Raw genomic sequence first — 12719 nt, forward strand, 5'->3', positions numbered from 1 at the left:
GTACGCTCTGAGAAATCTTTATTCCCGTAAGTAATGGGAATGGAAGAAGTTTTATTGTGGTAATATTACTCAATTTTTAAAACCTTCTTTCAAGTTATGTGCTAAAAATACAGCAACTGACAGCTTGATTAGGTGCTCCTTCAATTTTGTTGAAAGCACAGAATTAGAAACCTCCTAACTTGCAAAGTATTTGTTACTTAGTCATTAGAATTCTCTCATTTCTGCAAATCTCCCAATAGGGATTCACTCAGAGTTATCAAATGAGTATTAGTTACTCTTACCCGCTTACTTAGAAGCATATCAATTTACCCAGAAAGGGTTGGGAAAGTTAAAAAAATTGTTAATGTCAATTCCCTTTTGCAAACATGTTTTATCTTATTATATGTGATTTACTTATTTTTTTCTTAAATCCTTGGATATTTACATTTAGTTCATTCAATCTCTGGAAAATATCTGACATGTAAAATAGTTGATCAAACCAGCCCTTTTGTCAAACCAATGAGCCCAATCGCATTTACTTTCCATCAGAAGAAATATGGCTTCATTTTCAGATCAAACGTAAGAGTTAGTGTGCCTCCCTCCACCTATCTTCTTCCTTCCTAATTCTAATGCCAAGGTATTTACATAAGTCATGGAGCTTTGCCAGGAGTTTGTTACTGAATGAAATAAAAGACGGCTACTTTGTCTTACTGAGGCTCTTTTTTTTTTCTTTTTTTTTGCTCTCAGAAGAATCTATCTCAGGGGCAATACATTTTGTGATAATAGGTAAAAATTGGAAGGGATGAAGTTGTTGAGCAAAAAATTGCCATGACTTCTACTGCCCCACTATGCCATATATCTAAGACTGAAACACCCCAACAGAGATATCTAACACTTTGCTTCAATCTTAACAGATATATATTTAAGACAGAGAATGGTGCCAAGGTCTATTTGGGTTTATGGTATCATTACCAAGGCTGTTGCCCCAGAATCATTCCCCTGCCCCTCTCTCAAATGGGAACCAATTACTTTTGTCTTAGTTTCAGGAGGAAACTGCAAAGAGAAAAAACAAGATCTGATTAGAACTCACTAGGCCCAAGATGGTAGAAGATCTGACCTCCAGTTGCCTTTAACCCTCATTATACACTCATTATAATACATTTGCATGTTTCAATGACACACCCACCAGCACCATGACAGTTGACAACTGCCATGACAATAACTGGAAAAGCCCATACAAGCACTGAAAAGGAGTGTTGCCTCTGTGGGTCTAAACCACACTCCTGTTCTCAGATAATGTGTTCTCTTTCCAATTCCCTCTCTTTTACTCTGACCCTCCTATATATTTGGTGTCTCTGCTCCAGTTGGGTTGAGAAGTTGATTTGCAAACTAAGTTCCCACTTTTTCATTCTTTGGCCATTGACTAAAACTTGTGCTGTTCCAGTCTCAGCATCGGTTTTGTTATTGGTTGTGCGAATCTGAGGGGGAAAGAAGCTACCTGGCAAAGACAAGGGGTATCAGCCCAGCGAGGGTCTAAGTCAACCAATTCAGTAACAGTATCTTAATTAAAGATGGCTTTATCAACACAGATATTTAGAATTCTCCTTATGTTTTCACTCTGTGGTTTTTACTCTCAGGGCAGTACAATATAGTAAGTTTGGGGATGCATGAGAGACATGTCTTTATTTTGTAATGTGGGGAAATGCAATTATGAAAGGTGAGGGAAGGTGGGCAAGGAGAACAGGCATGATGTCTTGACTGTGGCACATTCTCAGGCAGATCAAGTCTAGAAAATAATGCCGATGGAATCTGAGGATTTGGAAACTGATGGTCCAAAAACTACTTGTAACAGGGAAGAGCAAAATCTGACTCCATGTTGGAGCTGTTTCTTTTATTTTGAACTTTGCTTTTCATTGCTTTTGTTATTATAACCATACATAATGGCCTGCTTCAGGGAACCCTGCCCCTCTGCCTGAATGTTAAACTAAAGTGCCTTTGTTCAGCTCACAGGGAGATAATCTGACCCTGCCCACTGTGAATGGCTGCAGAAAAGAAGAAATTAACACATCCCCTCCCAATGCTGGCCAAGCCAGGAGATATTTTGCAAAACGAATGGCTTTTTTACTTTACTTCCTCACCTCCTCCCTCTCTCTGTTCTATAAAAGAAACTGGTATCCAGACCCCCCACTAAGATGGTTTTTGGGGACACTAGTCTGCCATCTTCTCAGTCTGCCAGCTTTCCAAATAAAGTCATTATTCCTTGCCTCAACACTTCGTCTCCTGATTTATTGGCCTGTAGTGAGGCGAGCAGAGCGAGCCTGGACTCCGTAGCATATTCATGCCATTCCATCTCCCGAAAAGTCTTAGAGTACCCCCAGGGGCATGCAGGCTCCATTTGAAGACTGTGCTTTAAAAGAGGACAGATGGGGCTTCCCTGGTGGCGCAGTGGTTGAGAATCTGCTTGCCAATGCAGGGGACACAGGTTCGAGCCCTGATCCAGGAAGATCGCACATGCCACAGAGCAACTAAGCCCGTGCGCCACAACTACTGAGCCCGTGTGCCACAACTACTGAAGCCTGCACGCCTAGATCCCGTGCTCCTCAACAGGAGAAGCCACCACAATGAGAAGCCCGCGCACCGCAATGAAGAGTAGCCCCAGCTCGCCGCCAACTAGAGAAACCCCACGCATAGCAACGAAGACTCAATACAGCCAAAAATAAAATAAATAAATAAAATAATTTTAATAAATAAATAAATAAATAAAAGAGGACAGATGAATCCTCTGAATTAAATATCAGAGAAATCCCACAGAGACTGGTTCTCAACCTGGGCTTGTGGAAGGGCTCCAGTGTGCTACAAAAGCCACCCTAAAATTTTTTGTGTTTTTGCATGGGGGGGATTTTCTTAATTTTCATTATAAGTGACTCTTACTAAAAAATGTTTAGATTCCATATCCCTCCATTTATGGAGAGAATATGCCAGGTCAAATTTCCTATAACTAATGTCTACTTTCTTATGAGTGAAATTGGAAAGATTGTTTTATATTTTGTGTGGTTCCAAGGAGGTTTAAATAGTTTATAAAACTACATATAATGAAACAAAATCAAACTTTATTTTAGACATGTGAGAGAACCAGAATAGGTGGAATATAGGGTAGGAAAATAACATAAAGCTAAGAGCAAGATTAGAGCATAAAATGCTTCCTGAAAGGGTCTCCATTCCCTTATTAAGGTCAGACCATGAATGTGGTTATGTGCTTTCTAGCAGCCAACACAGGAAGTACATAATCACCTAACTCACAATATCCACGAGATGACTATCTATTCCTTTCACTGAGGCCAAGGAGAAATCCTCCCATGGCTTTTTTTTGTGTGTGTGTGTGTGTGTGAAGAGATTGCTGTGGACAATATCCTCAATAATACCCTTACAGTTTGTATAACAGTGATCTTCATAGAATTTCTCCTTAAAGTAGCCTTCAATGCAATAGTTATACTTACTGAGTCATTACCATGTGAGAAATACTTGACCAAAGTATTTATTTACATGCATTACATCATCCAATCCTCACAAAACACATTGTGAGATAGAATAACTAGGGCTAAAGTGATGGTGTGTGACTTGGAGATAGGTCATAAAAGGCACTGTGATTTTCTGTCTCACTCTGTCTCTCTCTTGGTTCACTCACTCTGGGGGAAGCCAGCTGCCGTGTCAAGAGGACACTCAGGCAGATTATGGAGAGACCCGCTTAAGTGAGGGACTGAGGTCTCCAACCAACAGCCAGTAAAGAACTGAGGCCTCTGACAATAGCTATGTAAGGGAGCTGGGAAGTGGATTCTCCAGACCCAGCTGAACCTTCAGATAACTGCATCCTCTGATTGATGCTGAGTCAAAGCACCCAGGCAAGCCACTCCCAGATTCTGAACCCACAGAAACTGTAATTTAATAAATACTTGTATTTTAAACCACTAAATTTGGGAGTAACTTGTTATGCAACAACAGATAACTAATAGAGGTGGTAAAGGTACAAACCTCTCTGATGCTCTAGTCGAGATCAAAGAAATTCTTTAGAAACTCCACAGCGAGGGGTTTTAACCTATGTGAACATGTTTGAAGCAAACCCTTTGGAAAATCTGATGACAGTCATGCAACTTCTCCCCAGAAAATGCACAAACGCACATGCACAACACTGAAATATGTCAAGGAAATCACAGTCTTCCTGAGGCCTATCCAGCAATCCACGTACCCCAGATTAGGAATGTGGTTTACACTGGTGCTTCTCAAACTTTACTGTGCATATGAGTCTTGTTAAAATGCAGATTCTGATTTACTAGGTTTGAGTTAGGGTCTCAGTTTTTGCAAATCTAACAAGCTCTAACAAGACGCAGATGCTTCTGGTCTTTGAATCACACTTTGAGTAGTAAGAGAGAAAGAGGGGTAGCCTGCACATTCTTTGGGCAATCGTTAATAAATATTGCTTTTCTCTCTGGGAGTTTTGATAGGGATGGACAGGTAGTAGGTTTGGGGCTATCATCCCTGACATGTGTCTGGAAAGCAGCACTTATTCAGCGTGTAGAGCCACAGGTCTTGGCTTTTAACACCAAACTGGCTGGGATCACAATTTAGGGATCTCATAAAGTAGTCACCTCACCTCTGCACAGAGACGGACGGCTATGGTGGCATCTTTAGGCAGGGCAATATTCTTTTCAAAATGTAATATTTGGTGAGCTCAAAAACACAGACAAATGGGCTCTCAGAGGTCAAAGTTCTTTACCCTGATCACGTACAAAATCATTTCATTCTGGAAAAACTTTAGAGCAGCTATAAGTAAACACTGACCTTGGCCATAAAGCTATTTCAGTAAAGGACCCAGAAAATGTATACCTTTAAGAAATATAATTTTCTGGTGGACATATTAAGTTAAACTGGTTGTAAAATATTGATAAATGGATTTATGGAGTTTTAAATTATGAACTCATTTAATGTTGGGTGATACTGAGCAAAAATAATGACTTTAATTCTAGAATACTTGGTCTCTAGGCTTTTTTGGGGAAGTCATGTGATACAAAGGTCGATTCTATCTTAAAGCCAGTCTTGGAGTGTTTGAATAGACATGTCATCTATATATAAGAGAATGTTTATCTTTCTTTGTAGTGGGGTTATGCATCCAGATCATGGAAAAGTGCTGTCAAATTACAAGGGTAAAAATAGAAAAGGGGGAGGGGCATTGCAGAGGCCTATTTTTCCTCAATGGAAATTGTTAGCTGGCACATCAAGAAACCACTCTTTTGTTTTCATACTATAATTCTTAAACTAGTTCAAATAGATACAGATTATAAATGAGCATAAAAGACAAAACAGTACAGTTTAAAAAGGATTTCTATTTGAGTTCATGCAGCTTGACCAATAATTTATGCTCTTCTCAAAGGACAAGAAAGATGAATAAAAGACAAGAAAATTATTATATTATTCGTGGGAGAAACAGTAATGCTCACCAAATGTTCCATCTGCTCTCCTCCATTTCTCAGCCTCTTTATAGTATGTGAGCCCACGTGACTAGTTTTGGCCAATGAAATGGGAGCAAAAGTGATCTTCAGACTGAAGCAATAAACAGCCTATGTATAATTTTCCAGCCTTTCTTCTTTCCTAATTGAGGAAGTTATGTGTTCCATATGGAGCACCTACAAGTTGGTGGGGTCTTGGTCAGCCTGAGTCCTTGAATGGAACAGAGACTCTTGCTGACCTGTGATAGACATGTAGGATGAGCGAGAAATAAGTCTTCATTATGTTAAGCCACTGAGAATTCAGGATTAATTTGTTAACACAATAAAACCCAGTATATCTCAACTACTGCATTTTTGTGATAGATTTCTCCACAAGATAAAAGAGTTTAATAATGTTAATAGGGAAGTGGCTTTCTCTAAAGAATGCCTTCTCTTCACAGTGAACGTTGGTTTGAGAAAGTCAGCATTAGTTTAAAAAACACAGTACTGGCATACACACTGGATGAAAGATGTAGTAAATTAGTAGGTTAAAGAATTGCTCTTTGGAAAATGAGATTAAATTATTGTTGGGATCTAAACTGACAGATTTATATGTGTAGAGTTAATGAAGGCAAACAATTTGGATGCATTCAAAACAATGCTTAAGGCTTAACAATTCCAAAGTCAGAAAATTGTGTACTATTATTTATTTAGGTTGAGATTTTAAAGTCAACGAACAATGAAAACAATACTGATATGCAGTCAGAGAGCGTCCTGGGATGTGGAAAGTTTAGTTTGGGTTTAAATGTTGGCTCTACTCTTCCTAGTTTTCTAAGTGTCTTTTCACCATTTGTAAAAGGGGAATAAAGGCTTCTATCTTTCAGAGTCGTTGTGAGAAATAATTATGGTAATATGATGTATATTAACTACATAGTCTGGATTCTGACCCTCAGAAATCACTCATAACTGTGATAATAAGGATGATGGTTTCATCAACCAAGATCTGAGATTCTACAACTTAATTCACAAATTCATACCTTGAGTCACTTGGCCCCAGAAATTGCCCTCATGATAAGATCTGATTTGATGGTTAAACACAGATCCCATTGTAATCCAAGACTGTATATGTGTATCTGTGTGTATGTGAGTATGTATGTGTGTGTGATTTCTTTCCCCTCTTTTAAGAAAGACTAAGGAGATTAAACCATTTGTAGGGAATAAGGAACCAATAGCATCTTCCAACTTCTTTCAGATGTCTTATTAATTGTGCCTTTTTTAAAAAAAATTAATTAATTTATTTATTTTTGGCTGTGTTGGGTCTTCGTTTCTGTGCGAGGGCTTTCTCCAGTTGCGGCAAGCGGGGGCCCCTCTTCATCGCGGTGCGTGGGCCTCTCACTATCGCGGCCTCTCGTTGCGGAGCACAGGCTCCAGACGCGCAGGCTCAGTAGTTGTGGCTCACGGGCCCAGTTGCTCCGTGGCATGTGGGATCTTCCCAGACCAGGGCTCGAACCCGTGTCCCCTGCATTAGCAGGCAGATTCTCAACCACTGCGCCACCAGGGAAGCCCAGCCCCCAATTGTGCCTTTTTTGACTTCTGCAATCTTTATCAAACTCCTTGCTGGGAGAGAGCCCGTTTGCTGAGAGGCAGCAGTGTGCCTGTGGTCAGCAATCCACTGATAGCAGGTGAGCGGGACAAGCTCGCCTTTGAAGCAGCAGTGCTGAAGTTTAGAAGTCATTGTATAGCAAGAATCCACCCATAAAATCAGGAAGATTCCTGATCCCTTTACCCTCTCCACAGCCTTAATTTTTACCATCCAATCCCAAGTGTAAACAGCTTCTTGGTAAACTATGGAAAGGAATTTTAAAAAGATAAAAATAATAACTTTAGCCCAGATATTCAATTTGAGAGAAAGAGGGGAGGAAATAAACAGGATATCTTCTGTAACTATATCCACGGTAGAAATACAGCCAAAGCTTTTTCTAGATTTATCTTACTTGCTACCTTTCAGCACACACATGTGCTTAAATACATTTAGAGAGAATTTTTCCTTTTAGATACATATATTTCTATTTTAAAGATGGGCTCGGGGCTTCCTTGGTGGCGCAGTGGTTGAGAGTCTGCCTGCTAATGCAGGGAACACGGGTTCGAGCCCTGGGCTGGGAAGATCCCACATGCCGCAGAGCGGCTGGGCCCGTGAGCCACAACTACTGACCTGCGCGTCTGGAGCCTGTGCTCCGCAACGGGAGGGGCCGCGATGGTGAGAGGCCCGCGCACCGCGATGAGGAGTGGCCCCCGCTTGCCACGACTGAAGAAAGCCCTCGCACAGAGGCGAGGACCCAACACAGCCAAAAATAAATAAATAAAAATTAAAAAAAAAAAAAAGACTGGCTCACCCGAAAGCTCAAGGAAAGGCTCCACAAGGAGTCACCACCAATCCTTAATAGGCTATTTAGAATAAATAAAAGATAGAAGAAAGTAAAGGAGAAGCTATATGTCCAAAATTCAGAGTGGGCCTTTGTTCGGAAATATGTTACATTTACCTAAGGTTGAAAGAGATCAGTGCAGCTAATTCACTTTTATTTCTGATGGATTATTTAACCTTGAAATCTGAAGAGACAAAAACTCTAAAAGTTCTCTGACTTGTTTCCCAGCTAAATTTCATTTCATATTTTGTCTCCTCTTTGCCTCCAGAACATCATTATGATTTGTAGTTACATATTCATTTGTGTTTATTTAGTATTTATCTCCCCTATTCAAAAATACACACTGTGAAAGCAGAGATCATTTGTATTTTGTTCACATATAAATTTTTGTTTATGATCACCAACACCTGGGTGGACAGTGTCTGGTACATGGGAGACATTCAATGGTAGTGATTGAATAGAGAATTAAATCTTATAATGTTATATCATTATATAATCTGTTATAAAATTTAGTTCTTTTTAGAATGTATATATTAAAATTATTCAGAAAGTCAACATATTAGAATCCTTACCTTTAATTTACCAACTGGTCATATTACACCAAAGAAATCTTAGATGTTGAGGATACTCAAGGGAGTTGAATAGCTTAAACAAATAAAAATAACAATTCCACATCTGTTGGCTCTCTAATATAGCCTAGAACATAGATACTATTATGGCTGGTATTGGTCATAGGAAATCAATGTGAGTCAGGCTGTGACTCAAGCTGGACAAATCTCAGCCAGTTCCTTGGCCATATTTGATTGGCATATTAGTTTCCTATTGCTGCTGTAAGGTTGTACCACAAACTCATTGGCTTAAAACCAACCAGATTTATTATTGTACAGTTCTGGAGGTCAGAAGTCCAAAATCGTTCCACTGGGATAACATTGGTGCCAGCAAGCCTGCATTCCTTCTTGAGGCTCAAGGGGAAAATGCATTTCCTTGCCTTTTCTGGCTTCCAGAGGCTGCCTACATTTCTTGACTTGAGGCCACTTCCTTCATCTTCAAAGCCACAGTATAGCATCTTCTCTCCTCTACGACCTCTGCTTCTGCCTTTGTCTCTCTCTCTCTCTTTCTTTGTGTCTCTCTGATCCTCTTGCTTCCCTGTTTTAAGGACCCTTGTGATTATATTGCCTTCACGCACATAATCCAAGATAATCTCTTTCTTTCAAGATCCTTAACTTAGTCACATCTATAAGATTCCTTTTGCCATGTAAAGCAGAGTCTGGGGATCAGGATGTGGGCATCTTTGAGAAATCCATTACATAGCCCACCACAATTGATACAGGAGTAAGAATCTGGCCTAAGCCAGGCCAGCACCCTTCTGGATTGTTTTTTGCCCCGGAACCTGAGAAAAATCACCCATGTTAATGGAAGCTCTGACATACGAGGTTTAGGATCCATCAGCAGTCATATTCCTTGAGGTATAGAATAGGCTGGCATAAAGGAAAAAGAATGGAGTCCCCTGGAAGAGAGACTAACGTGGAAACAGAGGGCTGAGGCCCAGGTGTGCTTTTGCCAGGTGTATATAACTGAATCACATTGCTGCACACTTGAAACTAACACAACATTTTAAATTAACTATACTTCAATAAAAAATAAATCATAAAAAAAGGGCATGCAATAAAAGACAGTCTTTACCCTCAAGGAGTCCCATGGGAGGCAGAGCAGCAAATCTTCACTGCGTGTGATGAGTACCATGGGAGCACTCCTGGGGACACTTCACTCAGGAGTGTGCAGGCCAGGGATGGTTACCAGAAAGCTGATGTTTGGGCTGAACCCTAGAAGATAATAGGAGATTTTGGACAGTCAAGGGAGAGGACATTCCAGGCAAAGTCACAGAGGCACGAAAGAGTGTGGTAGATTCCGTGCATCATGAGCAGTGTGATATTATAAGAACAAGGAGTTTGGACTTCCCTGGTGGCACAGTGGTTAAAAATCCGCCTGCCAATGCAGGGGACACAGGTTTGAGCCCTGGTCAGGGGAGATCCCACATGCCACGGAGCAACTAAGCCCGTGCGCCACAACTACTGAGCCTGCGCTCTAGAGCCCGCGAGCCACAACTACTGAGCCCGTGCTCCGCAACAAGAGAAGCCACCTCAGTGAGAAGCCTGCGCACCGCAACGAAGAGTAGCCCCCGCTCGCCACAAGTAGAGAAAGCCCGCGAGCAGCAATGAAGACCCAACGCAGCCAAAAAAAAAAAAAGAACAAAGAGTTTATGTGGGGTACTGATGAGAAATGAGGTTAGAGAGCTTGACAGGGCAAAATTGAAAAGGTCTCAAGGCTCATGCTAGGGAGTTAAGGTTCTGTTTCCAAAAGCAATTGCACAGTGCCTGGCATAGAATATCAACCGTCACATCGCTGATGGTTCTGACGCAGAGACTGCTCACAGTCAGTACAGAAATCAGAAGGCCTGGTCACAGAATTGATGTTTGGCACTGAGACTGTTACACTGACATCTTTGCTCTGGGAGAGAAAAATCAGTGTTGGAGAACTAGATTTTTTACATTTTTAAAATCCAAAGATCAAAGACATGAATATGACTGCAGCTGTATAGGAAGGGGATGAGAAGTGAAACTGGAAAGATTGAAAATAATATATACTTAATACTTACTGAAGGCTCCTCTACATTCCTAATACACTAATTGCTAATAGCAGGGATCTTCGCCTGGGGTCTGTTTATGAGCTTGGGATGATTCTGAAAACATCTTGAAATTTTAGGCAAAGTTTTTTTTTTTTAATAAATTTATTTTATTTATTTATTTTTGGCTGCGTTGGGTCTTCGTTGCTGCGTGCGGGCTTTCTCTAGTTGCAGCGAGCGGGGGCTACTCTTCGTTGCGGTGTGCGGGCTTCTCACTGAGGTGGCTTCTCTTGTTGCAGAGCACAGGCTCTAGGCGTGCCGGGCTTCAGTAGTTGTGGCACGCGGGTTCAGTAATTGTGGCTCATGAGTTCTAGAGCGCAGGCTCAGTAGTTGTGGCGCACGGGCTTAGTTGCTCCGCGGCATGTGGGATCTTCCCAGACCAGGGCTTGACCCCGTGTCCTCTGCATTGGCAGGCAGATTCTTAACCACTGCACCATCAAGGAAGTCCTAGGCAGTTTTGAGCATGAGTGCATTTGTTTATTTTCCTAAGGATAGGTGTTTTGGATTTTTATCGTATTCTAAAAAGTCCTTGTCTTCAAGGTTAAGATCCACTGGCTTCTAGCAGTCAACTAGAACAAAAGGACGTGAAGCAACATTGTTTAGACATTGCATGGTGGATTATAGTGGTAGAAATTTCTTTTGGGGGGAGTGGAGAGTTAGCAGGTAGGCCAATGCCCAGTGGTCTAATAAACAATCTCCCAAACCCTGCTGCCTTATCATAATGACAATTTATTTCTTGCTCACCTCGAAGATCAATGCAGTTAGTGGCGGGAGGTGGGTCTTCTGCACACAGCTGGTTAAGGATCAAGCTCCTTCCATGCTGTGGCTCTACCATACTCAACATGTCACCTCAAAGGCACCCTGGCATCATCCAGGTAGCACACAAGGGAAAAGAGAGAGCACACGGAGAAGGTGCATCCCTCTTAACTGCCTTGATGGGGAAGAGGCACATCCCTTCTCACATTTCATTTACAGGAACTGATCATAGGGTCCCTTCTAAGTGCAAGGGGGTTGGGAAGTGTAGTTTATCTGGGTGCACAGGAAGAGGAAATGTATTTGGTGAATATCTAGCTAGTTTCTGCCCTGGGAAGTTTAAAAAACTGGATTCTTATCTGCTGGTCATGGTTTTGGGGTAGCTCTAGGTGAAAAAATATGGAATGAACTAGATATCCTTTCTCAAAGACCATATGGTTGTTCATACCAGGTTTTTTAAAATGTATCCTTTGTCTAAATAATGTTTGGGGTCAGAAGCACAACCTCAAGAATTCTCTGATTCATCAACACCCTTAAGGGTAGTCACCCACCCAGTAACTCAGATGGAATGTGAGATAAAGGTCCAAGCCTTCAATATGAAGAAAGAGATTGAGGAATCTATACTATACTCCTTTCTACACTGAAGATGCTAACAGTATTTCAAGGTCCAGGATATTTTATTGTCAAATAAGATTCACTTTATGCTTTCATTCTGATAAGCTCCTTTGTAAAACATTAGCCCAGGACCGTCTTAACTCAAACTGCAGAGCAAGTCAATTCCAGAGGGGAACACAAAGATCAAGTGATGTCAATCATCTAAGAACTGGAGCATATTAAAATGCTTTACTTTGAAAGACATTTTCAAGTGACTACTTTAATCATATAGAATTTTGCTAATTAAACAATTTAAATGCCAGCTCTACTAACTGAATTTTGAGTTACATTTTATTTTAATTGTTTCTGTTCTCTAAAAATATACATCAGAGCTTTTTAATTTTAATTCCACATTTTACACAGCAGTTAAGTCTCCCACACAGCCAACTCCAACAGTCACAAAAGCAGAAATACATGCTTGCTGAGGGTACTCTTTTCCAGTTTTAAGCTTATTAAAAATTCATCTGTTGAACTGTTTAGATTAAGTTCTGCCCTTTACTGAATCTTACCAGTCTCACAAAAGCCAAGCAGTCAGTGTGGTCTGTATGAATATAATCATGGTCGAATTCTGACCTGACATAGTCTTTTTCTGACCTTAAATACTTTCTTCTCCATTAAAAAGTCTTGCCTCTTCTAATTGATTGCTAAGTCAATTTCCTGGCTCTGTCTTCATTTGTTCATTTAAAAAATGTATTGAGGGGCTTCCCTGGTGGCACAGTGGTTAAGAATCCGCCTGCCAATACAGGG

Source organism: Eschrichtius robustus, chromosome 9, assembly GCF_028021215.1.
Source record: "Eschrichtius robustus isolate mEscRob2 chromosome 9, mEscRob2.pri, whole genome shotgun sequence".
Classification (NCBI taxonomy): domain Eukaryota; kingdom Metazoa; phylum Chordata; class Mammalia; order Artiodactyla; family Eschrichtiidae; genus Eschrichtius; species Eschrichtius robustus.